Consider the following 16,456-nt stretch of genomic DNA (forward strand, 5'->3'; position numbering starts at 1 on the left):
TCTGAGTACAGCTGTGTATTGGATATTCAAATCTACGAAACTTGAGGTGGTTTGATGACATTATTACCATTAGAAATTAAATATTATTATAGCTAATATCATGATGCATCTATTTTTCATTAATTGTACATAATACTGATGCTATATTGATGACATGAAAGTGAAACGTTTTGAGGTTATGTAAGTAAATGTAGAGAATATCTTAATTTAGATCTTCATTTCTATAATTTACTGAGTGGCTGCTATATATATAACAACATAACTTAAGATAATAATATTGTTATTAAAAATCAAATATTTTTATACTTATTAACCCAGTGGGGTTGGGTCTTTTTCATATACTTAATGGCGGTGTAGTGTAGATATTGATATACGAGTATGTCATTGTCTTCAGTATTGGCTCGAGAGAGCGCAAAAATTACAGTTCCTAAGGAAAGATCAAAAGGTATTACTTACTGATAAAGTAAGAGGCCTAGAAAATTTTGTAGTCTCCAGATCATTTCAGCAAGATCTCTTAGTATGATAAAATGATTTTACGCTCCACATTTCAACTTCTACATGCAGCAGCTAGCTATATGAAAATGCTATTGTTCGAAAGCTTAGCAAACCTGACATTTTTTTTTAAATTTTGCCTACAATCCACAATGACCTGAAATAGCTACTGCTATCGCCCTGACATTGATGCTTGCGTTTTCGCGTTGAAACTCAAAAACTGAAGTTGGATAGGTTTTTTATTTTTTTTTTGGCCTAAAAAATCCATTCAGAGGGAATATGTTTCATTATTGTGGAAGCAAATAACTATAAAAAAGATAAGTATTCTTCATTGAAAATAAATCTAAAAAATTTGTATTTCAACGCCTAACGAACTTAGTTTGCAGCAGTATTTGCTGCACAAGCCACTAGTATCAATATAATGATAATGATGTTGATTACAACATTGTGTTACAAATATGAAATGATTTATCCTTGAAGCTGTTAGATTCATTACTTATTCTGTAAGAAAATTGCTCGACTTCTAAATTCTTAGATACGTAGAATTAAATCTAGCTGACGCCAGGAACATTTATCAAACATTTCTTGAACGTCTCCTTAGTATGCATGCAAAATTTCACACCTTAAGATTCCATTATCTCTATGCTCTAGTCCTGTCAGTTGCAGATGGTAAGGTTATTAAAGATATACCAGCTAGACATTTATCACAGCTCAGTTAATATGGAAATTGAGCTAATATGTACCGAAAAAGAGTCATAAATTATAGTTAGTCACGTTATATGAAAGACTGTGTAGCACTAATACTTAACTGCGAACTTTGGTGAGAGAAACACATGTAAATTAGACTCGTGGACATATTCCCATTATTGTAAACCACCTCTCTCTTCTAGGCCTTAATAATGTGCTTACTTTAAGAGAGTTTAATAGTTATTTATGCTACAAGCTTCAGCTCGGGCGGCAATTAAGTCCGAGAATGGTCAAATCTACTTGCCTCCCGAATTGCATATAATATTTTTCCCACTTTTACGTAAAAATATTATATTTTCAAAAATCAAGCTTGGATTTACATATGTTGATATCAGTGAACACGTTTGAATATTCTTTAGTTTTATTCAAAAAAATGGTTTGTATTTACATCTATTAATATTAGTGAACGCGTTTCAGTATTTTTTCTTTTATTACATGCATTGTTTGATCCTTTAGAAGTTGTAAAACTGTTTACACATAGAGAAGGATGGCAGGCATTTTGAACATTGTGTTGTAGTTATTAAGAATGATTTCAGTTGATGTTGAAGAAGCGTAATGAGCTACTTGTGAGTTTTTACTGCCGCAGAAATAAAAAAAAACGAAATGAACGTTCGTACAAGATGTTTAAGGAATGGCGTGGTGTTAAGGAGACGATTATTTGCGAAACCTCTTTGTTAGAATATTTCTTTGGAAAGTCGGAAATAGTAAACTCACCGGCTAGTTTATGGTGGGATTATTCTATGTTAAAGGCAGATCTTTTTTGTTGAGGATAATATTGGCATATGAGGAGCGAACTTTCAAAACCTGATACGTCCATTTTCAGAAAATGCTACAAATATCTGTCTCTGTAATAAACGTTGATTTTTCTACTGTGCAATTTTATAGGAATGAATGAATGAATGAATTAATGAATAAATAAATAAATAAATACATAAATAAATAAATAAAATAATTAATCGATTAACCACTCAACGGGAACTCACCTGCGTCTAATTCGTAGATTTGTTTCCAAACAAAAAATAAATCAATTTCAAACATGACAAAAAATATGTTGCAAATCAAGATTTCAGGGACCTTTGGGCTCAGTGGTAGAGCGTTGGTACGTTAAACCAAAGGTCCCGGGTTCGATACCCGGCTCCGGAACAATTTTTCCCTCGAAATTATTCAAATCAACTTTACAGGGAGTTATACCTGAAATCTTGATTTGCATAATACACGTCACTGTTCGTTAACAGAAAACCACAATTTAAGTCACACGGAGTTAGTGTGCACTCGAAGTTGGTTGCTTGACGGTTGTCAGCCCACTTTGAGGTCTGTGGATATAGAGGGAAAAATTGGATCGGTGTCGGTTAGAACTCCCGGGTAGCTCAGTGGTAGAGCGTTGGTACGTTAAACCAAAGGTCCCGGGTTCGATAACCGGCTCCGGAACAATTTTTCCCTCGAAATTATTAAAAAAATATGTTGTATTTTCAGAACAAAAACACTAAAGTTCACCATTTAAAAAATTCTATGGACGAAATAGAACTAACAAGAATATTGGTAACCACAGAAAAAAAAAACTCAATAACTTCCCAAATTATCAGTTTGAAATTTACGCACATTCAATTTTTGTGGAAAATTTTTTTTCTTGTAAAATGTTCATTTCTGGATTTGACCAGTTTTTGCACTGAGATCTTCAATTCTTAACTCATTGTCTTCAAGAATAATACATGTGTTTCAACAGCAGACTTTGATCATATTATTTAAGATACGTAAGAAATTTCACTGACTGTGAGCCGTGAAATATTGCTGCTATAAATAGATTCAAGTCGTGATAATTTGGTGATATATATGGATTCAAGTTCCTTTAATAACGTCCTTTGAATAGTAAATCGATTATAAAATAATAATACCAGGAAGGAATGGAGGTTGATTACAGCATTTACACATAGCCCTTGTTATCGGCATTGTGATTAATTGGAAATGTCAAGGCCAGTAACAGGCAAATTTACTACATTAAGTATACCACACGGATAGTAATAGGTGAAAGGGGCTATCTATATACAGCAACATCGAGATTCTTCTTAGAAGCTATTCTTCCATTATTTTTAAACTTACGTAAGTGATCAAAATATTCTAAAATGCAGTAAATAAAATAAATAAAAAATGTCTAAATAGATTTCCTCTCAAGCCAGAATTTATGTTACAAAACTAGCCTACTTATTAATGTTTCATTAGGCCTATAATTATTATTAGCAAACAACCAATCTTTAAGGATTAAGTATTTTGCTCCGCTTAGCTTTTATTATTTTAAATTTTTAACGAACACCACACATTTAAATGCAGCAAAACTCTCCAGTCAAATTGATAACACATTTAAGGGACGTAACTATCCATTTCTTTAGCATGATACAAAACCGTAGCTGCTGAGTGGATACCACTAATCATTACATACAAAGCAGTATGACAAAAATATATTAGATGATTCTCGGTGAGAAATTAATATACGTTTCTATTATTAATTTTATCTCTGTAGTACGCTATATAAAAACAAAAATATTTCGGAATTTTCTAGCTTACGTAGTTGAAAATGGCCGTCATATATAGGTAATAATTCTATAATTATCTACAATACATGGAAATGTTTACTAATAATAATAGTAATAATAATAATAATAATAATAGCAAAACAATAATAATAATAATAAAATAATAATAATAATAATAATAATAATAATAATAATAATACAAAATAGGCCTATACCATGTCTCGTGACCAGAATATATTACGAAATATAAATGAAAATGTTAATTTTGCCTTTGGAGGGATGGAAAAATTCAAACATCTCGGAGCAACAGTAACAAAAATAAATGACACTCGAAAGAAAATTAAACAAAGAAGAAGTATGTGAAATACCTGTTATTATTCGATTGAGAAGATTTTGTCATTCAGTCTCCTTAAAAAAAACGGAAAGTTAGAACTTATAAAATAGTTATATTATCGATTGTTCTGTATGGTTGTGAAACTTGGACTCTCACTTCGAGAGGAGAACAGAGGCTAAGGGTGGGTGTTTGAGAATAAGGTGCTTAGGAAAATATTTGGAGTTAAGAGGGATAAAATTCAGGAAAATGGAGAAAGTTACACAATCCAGGACTACACACATTCTATTCTTCACCTAACATAGTTAGGAACATTAAATCCAGGCATTTGAGATGCACAGGGCATGTAGCATGTATGGGTGAATCCAGAATGCATATAGAGTGTTAGTCGGAAGCCCTTGAGGGATGCTGAGACGTACATGGAAGGATAATTTTAAAATGGATTTGAGGAAGGTGGGATATGATGTTAGGGACTGGATTAATCTTGCTCAGGATAGGGACCGGGTTCTTTAAAAGCTGTTTGTAACTATATAGAACTTTAAATGTTTTTTTTTTCATTTTAGTTGGTTATTTAACGACGCTGTATCAACTACCAGGTTATTTAACGTCGATGAGATTGGTGATAGCGAGATGATATTTGGCGAAATGAGGCTGAGGATTCGCCATAGATTACGTTGCATTCACATTACGGTTAGAGAAAACTTCAGAAAAAACCCTACCAGGTAATCAGCCCAAGCGGGGATCGAACCCGCGCCCGAACGCAACTTCAGACCTGCAAGCATTTAAGCCAAGAAGTTGGGAAAAGTACACAAACATACAAAAATGTAAAATTATGTGAATAGCATATTTAATTCTTATAATGCCTTTGAACATATAAAAATGAAGAAAAGCAAACAGATTTTTTTTTTTAATTTCTAAAAAATTCCATACATTCTGGATTTGTTGTGTTCTTGCAATTTCCTGCAATTCACTGCAACTTATTGTCGCTGTGAAATGTACACTAAGCGCTGGCGGTGTGAAATTTCTGCACCACTTGAATAGCCTTTGTATCTATAAATATTACAACAGTATGAAAAACTTAATTTGAGAAAAATAGTGACTTGTGGGACTTCTGAAATTCACGATGTGACTATGAAAAGTCGGTCAATCCATTATATCTAACGATGAAATAGGAGACAACTGTAGTGATAAAATCTTTTGTGCGAGATCGTGCGTATTTGCTTGGTTTCCGCACAAAACCAATCCGCGGAGAGTCTAAAATTCCACATTCATTATTCCCAACCTAACACACATAACAATTTCCCCTCTTCTTACCGCTTAAGTGACATATTGATTTTACTGCTTTAGGCTTTTAACATATTATTTTTAGAGACGTTCAATATAGTAATAATCATAAATTGGAAACTTACCATTGCAATTTCACCTAAATTGCACTGTTAATTATTGTTTTTAAATATTTGAAAAAAATTAAGTAAACTCTACAACATTACATAAATCATTACATAACCTATTACAGCAAGAACGTACATTAAAAACACTATAGCTAGTTTTTCTTTCAGTAATTAGTACATTTCTGAAAAAATAATTGTTGGTAATTTTTATTTGGAATGTTTGAAGTTTATTTTTCTGACATTTATATTCACAATCAATGTAATTAATAATGTTGATAATTCATTTTCATCCTGTAAATATCTAGCTAATTACTTTGCCTTCTCTTTCCTCATCTTTTCAAGTTCACGGTTAACAGTCTGTCCACTGTCGTAGCTCAGGTGGTAATGCGTTTACCTGCTGATCTGAAGCTGCGTTTGGGCGTGAGTTCAAATGCAACTTCAGCTGATTGACTGGTTGAGCTTTTTTCCGATGTTTTCTCCAACTACAAAACGAATATCAGGTAATTCCTCATCTAACCAAATAACTTCTCGCTATCACCAATCCCATCGACTTTAAATAATAATAATAATAATAATAATAATAATAATAATAATAATAGTAATAATAATAGTAATAATAATAATAATAATAATAATAATGTTTATTGCCAGAAAAATGCAATACAAAGAAATTGTAAATTTACAAAATCCTAGAACTCCTCTGAAAGAGAGTGCTATTGTGCTCAGGGTAGGATTCGATAGAATAGTAATATGCGTTACAAGAGCGGAATGTTGAAGTTTTCATGTTCGAGGAAAAGTTTGAAAAAGCGATACGTAGTTGAGCTTTTTTAATTTCCGAGAATTGAAAGAAAACATACCACTCGTATATCGTACATTATTTTGTGCGAAGATCGTTTATTACATACCTGAAAGAGGAATTTCTAATTAGTTGCAATGAAATCTTCATCTTGGTTTCTGTTCAATGACGGCAAATTTGCAAAAAAAAAAATATATATATATATCTTCAACAATGTTGCTTTAAAATGTTTTCTGTGTTTACTATACTCCAGTAGGCTGTGATTTACGTGTCTTTTTTCCCCCCCAGCCTATGATGAGTCTGGAATCTTGTTGTTTTTTTCACGGCTCCCTTAATGTTACTTGCATCACGAATGCAGTAACTTTAGTGGAGTTGTAGAGTTTATTTAATTTTTGCAAATATTTAAAAACAATAATTAACAGTGCAATTTAGGTGAAATTGCAGTGGTAAGTTTCCAATTTATAATTATTACTATGTTGAACGTCTCTAAAAATAATATGTTAAAAGCCTAAAGCAGTAAAATCAATATGTCACTAAAGCGGTAAGAAGAGGGAAATTGTTATGTGTGTTAGGTTGGGAATACTGAATGTGGAATTTTAGACTTTCCGCGGATTGGTTTTGTGCGGAAACCAACCAAATACGCACGATCTCGCACAAATAAATTTACATGCATAAATTACAATAAAATAACGTCTAAAAATTACTAATAAATTATTCATAAGAAATTGCTTACATATATTTTTTAATTTCCAACTATATTAGGTAAATACATGTAAGTGTATTTCTTTATTAATTCGTCATAAATTCTAGAGCTGACATTAGTTCTATGGTTAGGAGCAGTGCTCGTTAAACACTTGGGTTCAGACAAATGTATTGTATCCATGCCTTTGGTTTTGAGTTTGTGAGTATATATTCTGAAATATGTGTGATTTTTATGTATAAAATTGAATAATGCATTGATATAAATTTGATAAATTTTCAAGACTTCAAATTATAAATACAATTGTTGGTAGGATAATCAATAAGTTTATTAGACATATTTTAATTATTCTTCTCTGTAATAATTATAGTGCATTGAGGTTAGTTTTATAAGTAACTACTCCATTCTAATATTCCGAATATGTCTCAGTAGTTTATACAGGGTCGTTAAATAAAGGACTAGAAAAAGCGTTAATACAAATCATAAATTCAGCTTGCCCTCTGTTTCATTATGGGGCATCTACTAATTTGTAGAACATTAATTCAAAATAACTTGAAGCGGAAATGAATGCTAACACATGTCGCATTGCCTTATCCATATTCCACTCCAGCTGTTTACCCTCAGACTATTTCGGGATTTGCTATCACCAAATGACCACGGTGGGACTTCCGTGACGTTAGTCAGCATGACGCTTTGCACCCATCTGAGAAAACACTGGACATCACATCGGCAAACGACAAATATCCATTTACTTGACTAAGTGAAACCGTCGGTATTAGTTCCCACAAGGCTTCCCAATGTTCTCTGCACAACATTATGGTCGCCTCAAACTTTATTGCTACTGGGCATATTTAAAATACCAGTCGATGTAGGCCTACGCAAAAGCTGAATTGCAGCCTTGATGCTGAGCGAAAGCATGTTCGTGAATCTGAATTCTGTCTGAAGCATGTATGAGTGTCTTGTATTACTGTGATGTCACACACAGACACGTGAAGGGCCGTCAACGTGAAATTTTTCTCTTACGATGTAGAAATAAAACTCAAAGTACGCCACGCACTTCTAAACTAATCCGTAAAAATATTAGGCAATAACTCAATGTTGAAAATGTCACTCACATACAGGGTACGAATTAACGGGGATGATGGAGGGAATTTCCCCCTGTTGGAAAGTTATACCCCTCACAAAATATAATTTTATTGCTTTAAAACGAGTATACTTTATAAAGTGTCCCGCGCCGTGGCGTCGTGGTCCAAGGCATCCTGCCTAGGACTCGCGTTACGGAATGCGCGCTGGTTCGAGTCCTCGTGGGGGAAGAAATTTTCTCATGAAATTTCGGCCAGTGTATGGGACCGGTGCCCACCCAGCATCGTGATGAACTTGGGGAGCTACGATAGGTAGCGAAATCCGGTTGCGAATGCCACCTATAACGGCTGGAGGATCATCGTGCTAACCACACGATACCTCCATTCTGGTTGGATGATCGTCCACCTCTGCTTTAGCATGTGGGCGTGAGGCCAGCGGCCGGCTGGTCGGTCTAGGCCCTTCACGGGCTGTAGCGCCACGGATTATTATTGTACTTTATAAAGTATGAAGTAAGCAAAGAAAATAATATTGATACATTATCATCACCGTCAACCTGATAACAATCAATAACTTATCTTAAGCCTGCTGATAGATATTATTATTATTATTATTATTATTATTATTATTATTATTATTATTGTTATTGTTAGCCTATTATTGAAAAAGGAATAAATTTATAGATTAGAATTACCAAATTATGATCTTGTATATTCATAACCATACTCATATTCCTCACCTTACAAGCAACCGTTCTCTTGGAGGCAGCTAAAAAAGTTATTTTTTTTTCTTCCACCATGTTAATAGTGTCAACACAAGTGCTTATACAAATTTTGGCCACTCGAACGCAATTACGAGGGTCGTACAAAAATAAGTATTCCTTGAGGCCACTTACAAAAAGAAAACAAAATTGTATGGAAAATTTTATTGGAACAGATACAACAATTCTTGATCTATTTTTCAACATATTCCCTACCGGAATTGAGACACTTGTCATACCATGGGATCAATTTCGTATCCCTGTGTTGTAGAGGTCTATCGTCTGGGATCGAAAGCAATGTGTGACAGCCATCTGCAACTATCTCTTGATCCCACGGTATGACAGATGTCTCAATTCTGGTGGGAAATATATTGAAAAAATAGCTCAACAATTGCTGTATCTGTTCCAATAAATATTTCCATGAAATTGTGTTTTTTTTTCTGTAAACGACCCCAAGAAAACTTACTTTCTGAACGGCCCTTGAAATTGTGCTTGAGTGGCCAAAATTTGTATAATCATTTGTTTTGACGTTATTAACTCTCTTCATCATAATCCATAGTTAATTCCCGATTTACCACGAAAATCGTCTGTAGCTGCATTTAGATTGGCAACAGGCCATGATTGTTTGGCCAAACACCTGCATAGAATTGGAATATATCACTCCCCTAACTGCCCGTTGTGCAACTCAAGCCAAGAAATTTATTCGGAACACCTCAAAATCTGTGCTTCAGTGGCTGGCCACCAGTGGCGTAGCGTCAATGTAAGCTAAAAAGCTTAGCTTCTCCAGTTAATAATAATTTCATAAATCTGCAGTTTATGAAGAAAATTATTTATTAATTTTAATAGAATTTATATTTACGCGTTAAATATTATGATGCGGCAGCTCAGGATGATTTGTGATGCAGCAGTAAACAAGAAGCTTGCACACACCAGCTGACTAGCAGACTTGTTTCTTTTGTGTAATCCACCCCGCAGATTTTCCATCCCTTTCTAACTAAACTACCCTAGTCGCAAGGCTCGCAAGAAGCTATCTTTAACATTTAAAATAAGTAGTTTCTGAGTTATCCCTTTTCGTCAGTTATGTTCAGTTGAAGTGTTAGTGTGCATTGTGGCTGATATAATAAATAATGAGCGAAATAACAGTTCCTGACACTAATTTACTTGAATTTTTTAGGACAATTGTATTATCAAGACTAACTTACGAACAAAACTGTGATTTAAACAACAAATGACCGACTCCCTTACTGTCAATGAAGGACACAACCAAAAGACAGACGCATACTTACGTAATGATACTAATATTGTGATTTCTCTAAGTATGACAGGGAGTGAGCTAATTTTATACGTATATACGTGTCTATTTGTTAAGAGATATGTGTAAACCGTGAAATCATATTTTACTACGTATCATTTGAGGTCATGCCTTATTGGTGTTACGATGTTCCAACCAATCTTCGACTGCTGACTTGAAATTGACTACTATTTATTTTAAGACTGTATTTTTGTAATACGTTTTCTCATATTGCATGAAAGACAACTTGAGTTACTTTCCCCTGCTCAAAATTTCATGCTACGCCACTGCTGGCTGTGATAATATCTTTCAAAAATATTGCAGTGCAAGAGGCCAAGTGACTTTATTGTCAAACGCCTGGCATTAGAAAACGACAAAAACAACTTAATGGAAGAAAAAAAAATAACTTTTTTTATCTACTCTCATGAGAATGTTTGCTTGTGAGTTCTCTATGCCTCTTTAGGTTACTCAAATTCATATCTCAGCTTCATTTTGTCCAAGCCCTAAATAATTCACAGCTGCCACTTGCACGTGGATATTCTGTTTCTTTAAGAACCATAAATAAAAGACCATTGCAACATGAATTCAGTCTCAGTTTTACCTATATAGAATTACAGCATTATAGTTTCCACTAGTGTCATTTCCTTTCATTAGATGAAATTCTTTTCATAATGTAGAATAATCCATCATTCTAACCTTCATCCACTTCTGCTTTATTCAGTTCGTCTAGTTTTCAATGAACAATATGATCACTAGCTTTTGTTCCTCTTAAACATCTCGAAGAGCTCATTATTACGTTGCACGTCCCTGCGTCTGCTTTCGCGTCCGGTTTATTGACAAATGTATCCAACGGACTAAAATAACTTGTCTATGTAGTAGTCTCTCTCAGTTTCTGGAACGTAGACAAGATTTTAATGCCATTTCTTCTGTTGCTAATTGTGCTTTGCTATCACATTTAAGATATTGTTCGAGTTAATTTATCCGATGAAAGAGTATAGAAAGACGAATTAATTGGAAAACGAATGGAAATTTTCAAAAATATCTTTGTTAAAAGTAAATGATTCTGTATATGTCGAATCTAAATTAAAATGATTGTGTTTCAGAACTTCTCTCATTTTCACCAAGGAACATCATATACTTGAGGACAAATCCGTCTGAATAATTTAATGTTTGTGAGTGCTTGTGAATCGAAGTATAATTACATTACTTACTTACTTACTTACTGGCTTTTAAGGAACCCGCATGTTCATTGCCGCCCTCACATAAGTCCGCCATTGGTCCCTATCCTGAGCAAGATTAATCCATTCTCTATCATCATATCCCACCTCCCTCAAATCCATTTTAATATTACCCTCTCATCTACGTCTCGGCCTCCCTAAAGGTCTTTTTCCCTCCGGCCTCCCAACTAACACTCTATATGCATTTGAAGGATTCGTAACAAGCTGTTTTTACGGTGATGGGTTGTTAGCCCTTCGCCCAACGCCCAAGCTGGAGGACCACCCCTCATCGGCTGTCCGCGACTGCTTATTCAATATATTCACAGCTACCCTCCATATCTGGAGGCCGTCTCCTCGATCCGCAACCTGAGGACGCGCCATGCCGTGGTGATAGGGACCCACAATACATGATTACATTATGAAGTATAAGAAAAGGAAAATGAAAACAAAGAGAAACATCAACTTTCAGCACAATTGCGAATGAAACAAATTATAAAGTACAATGATAATGCAATCATAATCCTCGCTCTTAGGAATTTGAGATCTTCATTATTTAAATCAATTTTCTTATAAATTGGCTGGGTCACTGACTGAGAAAAAACTGCCTACTGAAAGATGAACTGAAAGAAACGATGAGCGAGAGAAACGTTCGAGGCGCAAGAAGATACCGTATGGTAGAACAACATCAAGCTACCTGTTCGTATGCGGAGACTTCGAGGAATGCGGAAAATAGGAAGACTGAAGAATTCTGGGTTTGCAGTGAAAGATAAACCTTTTGGAAAAACAAAAACAAACGAATGAATGAATTTTCTTATTAAAAACAATTAAAACATTTTTCTGTATTATTTGTGGGTTCCCTGGAAAAAAATGTTACTCTGAGTCTAACGTTTTTGGAAATGGTAGTAGATCATTATTTACTTCGGTCCGCCACGTACACTGCAACTGTGGTAATATCCTTGTTTACAAATCAGAGTACTCTGTTGTCTCTCTGTTGTGGTAGTGTTAGCGTGTGATCATTGGCAGTGACATTCACCTTTATTCGAACAGTAAATATTACACTACTATCAATCCTAAAAACATGATTTTTAGAAATCAAAAACAAAAAAATAGAAGGAAAAAAAAAACAAAACTTCTCCACACGTCATGTTTAGCAGACCGAGATGTATAATCTGTATAACTGTAAGTTTATATCGTTTACACCCTGTATATTCCGCAATTGAGTAATTACGTGTAATTGTATATTAATTGTGAAAACTTAAATAATTTTTACATATTTGCATACATATTGCAGCATTTCTTTCTGCATAGTTATGAATGGGGACCGGATTTTTATGTAATATCAAGGTGTGAAATATGTACATATTTACGTAAGAAAAATAAGCTAAATATATACCAAAATATGTAAAATGATTAAATATTTTATATCAATATATGGCAAGTATAGGATAGATAAGACTCTCCAGTTGTGATTTCATAGAGCACCCAATTTTTTAAAGCACACTTGACACATTACTATTTTTCCATCTCTAGTGAAAGCTTTGTCCATCGCAATCCATGATTTTATTTTTGTCGTTAGGGTTAAAGATACAGGGGGCATTTTAGTTCGTTAAAAGCAGTAGATAAACTCACTTGCACTTTATACTGTAAGTACTAAAACTAGAGTACTGAGTGAAATGAATGACACAACAGTACTGCAAGTACTGTTTCGATTTACTGGATTAGGAGAAAATAAGAGGAGATGTGGGACACATGCATCCCATTTCCGTATAGGTCTACTAAATTTAAATTTAAAAGGTCAAGCAATAAACTGAAAAGCTATTTATTTTAATCTTTCAACATATTTCCAGTTTGTTCCTTTACTCCAGCTTTTTTTTTTTTTTTTTTCAAAATTCGGCTACTTTATTGCGGCTCATGTCAGACTTGACACGGGTTTTCCCTGGAAGGATTAGGAAGAGGGTGGGTAAGGTTGCAAATTGCATGGGAACGGCTTGTTAAGACGTATGGAGAACAATTCTTGGGTAAGTAAAAAGTTTTTCTTTTTTTTTTTAATCTGTGTATTTCAAATATTGTAAACTTCCCCAACAGAAGTTTTTCCCCCCCTTTTAGTTAAATAGACATTAATAAAACCACTAAATATGTAGATTTATGTAATACAAAGCCATAATATGTAATGTGGGGTAAATATGTAAAAATTTGTAGTATCAAATTTTAATATAAAAATGGTAATTACAAGATTCGCAAAGATTTGTTATTTATATACGTTTAGGTAGAAAGGACTATAATATGTAATTACATAAAAATCCGGTCCCTAATTATGACCATCTACTAGACCTAGGAGAGAGAAGTTCACAACCAAAACTATAGCAGAGAAGTTTAGAAAAGAAGAATCGCTCTCAGTGTTATGTTCGTCCGGCCGTTAATGGAAGAGAGGTGAGAGTTCCTGCTCCAAGTATCATCACAGAGAGCGCATGAACAAGTCAGCACAATCTCCTCTCTCTCATTCAGAAGCACTAATCCCTACTGCCTGCCTGTCTCAATTCTCCCTCCCCAATGTGATAATTCCTCTCACTGATGAACTCGGAATCCTCCGGCTATACCCAGACTGCCAGGCTGCTCACAAACTGACGTCATAGACGTCTTTCTGGAATCTGATTACTGAAAGCTTGCTGCTATTTCTTCATTTGAGTACACTGACAAGGGATTTCACCTATAAGGTTTACTAGTGTAGGGCTACAAGTCGCCATATTCATAACAATCGCAAATTTTTTCTTACAAGAACTATTTCGAATAAATGCAGGCTTTTCGTGAAGTTGTTTATTTTATATCTGTAACCTTTACGAGCCACCGAGTGTAGCAGACATCTTTGTCGACGTGAGCCACAAAGCAAATGTGTCGCTTCTGGATACATCTATGTGGAAATCACCGGTGAGAACGATGGGCATGTCATGGGAATAATACAAGGAGAACAATAGGAATATAAGAACAATAGGAATACAAGGAGAACAATAAGAATACAAGGAGAACAATGGAATACCAGGATAACAATGGAATACCAGGATAACAATGGAATACAAGGAGAATAATAGGAATACAAGGAGAACAATGGAATACAAGGAGAACAATGGAATACAAGGAGAACAATGGAATACAAGGAGAACAATGGAATACAAGGAGAACAATGGATACAAGGAGAACAATAGGAATATAAGGAGAACAATAGGAATACAAGGAGAAGAATGGAATACAAGGAGAACAATAAGAATATAAGGAGAACAATAGGACTATAAGGAGAACTATAGGAATATAAGGAGAACAATAGGAATATAAGGAGAATAGGAATATAAGAAGAAAAATAGGAATACAAGGAGAACAATAAGAATACAAGGAGAACAATGGAATACCATGATAACAATGGAATAGAAGGAGAATAACAGGAATATATTAGAAATATAAGGAGAACAATAAGAATACAAGGGCAACAATGGAATACAAGGAGAACAATAGGAATACAAGGAGAGCAATGGAATACAAGGAGAGCAATGGAATACAAGGAGAACAATAGGAATATAAGGAGAACAATGGAATACAAGGAGAACAATGGAATACAAGGAGAACAATGGAATACAAGGAGAACAATAGGAATACAAGGAGAACAATAGGAATACAAGGAGAACAATAGGAATACAAGGAGAACAATAGGAATATAGGGAGAACAATGGAATACAAGGAGAACAATGGAATACAAGGAGAACAATGGAATACAAGGAGAACAATGGAATACAAGGAGAACAATAGGAATACAAGGAGAACAATAGGAATACAAGGAGAACAATAGGAATACAAGGAGAACAATAGGAATACAAGGAGAACAATAGGAGTACGAGGAGAACAATAGAAATACAAGGATAACAATAGGAATACAACGAGAACAATAGGAATACAACGAGAACAACAGGAATACAAGGAGAACAATAGGAATACAAGGAGAACAATAGGAATACAAGAGAATTCTTCCACTTTTTAAAAGGCTAAATTTCCATTTCCTGCTATGTTCTGGTGAGGGACAATCATATTCTTTGTTTTGTTTTTTGTTTGTTTTGTTTTTTTCGGAATTTACTTCCAACCCTATCTTATTACTTGCTTAAAGTAAAATTCTCATGTTTTCCCTAATAGTTTGTGGATTTTCTCTTAACATATTCACGTCTTTAAACAATATGCTTGAGATAATATAATAAAATATTTAAGTATTAAGGCTTAAAATAATACTGTAAGGAAAGAAGAAAGACACTCTTTCAGCTTTCCCAATAACTGGACTGCCTCATTGGACAAAGCATAACACACAGAGTGAAAACAAAATCAGACCACTAAAAAAAATGTGGGGAACGAACAAGAAAGGGAAATTAAGTGCAGGAAGGATAAGAGCTTACATATAACAGGCCTAAACATAATAAACAAACGGATTAGACGTTCAAATAAAAGTTCTTCCTCTTTAGGAAACAAAGTACAGGTGGTATTTTAAAATGGCAAGTGATCCTCTGATAGCAGTAAGGGAAACATCACGAATGAAGTCGTTGTTCAGCTGGAACTTCTTGCAGAAAGTGACAAAGAGGCGAGGTATTGTGCCCCCTAGCGCCAACCATTAGCCCAACTACTTAAATGGAGGTGAGGTGATATTTCTCCAAATAGAATGGAACTGTGGGCTCATAAATTCTGCATTTTTCTACGTGGACTTCAGCGGGCTGTTGTTCCTGTGCCTCGAACCTGATAGTCGGGTCGATAATGTAGCCGGATGTAGAGCCTGGTGGAATGGCAAGCATGTCAATTCGCCGACAGGATCCCTCTTGAAAGATGCCATGGACTTCTTCATGTACAGTGAGACCTTTCTTCCTCAAGGCTTCGGCAATCATGGACCTGATTCTGCGATGTCTAGAGTTCCGCAGTGTCTCGCTGAAAGGACAGGCACCCAAAACGTGGCCAAGAGTTTCAATCTCACTGAAGCAACGACAACAGTGGTTTCCGTCTCGGGACCTTCCTGGTATAGCACGCAGCGGAAAAACATTAGCTGTCATTTTAAGAGCTAGTCTCCATTCACTGCTAGTGAGGCGATCAGGTTGTCGGATCCA

The sequence above is a fragment of the Periplaneta americana genome, chromosome 12, assembly GCF_040183065.1.
Source record: "Periplaneta americana isolate PAMFEO1 chromosome 12, P.americana_PAMFEO1_priV1, whole genome shotgun sequence".
Classification (NCBI taxonomy): domain Eukaryota; kingdom Metazoa; phylum Arthropoda; class Insecta; order Blattodea; family Blattidae; genus Periplaneta; species Periplaneta americana.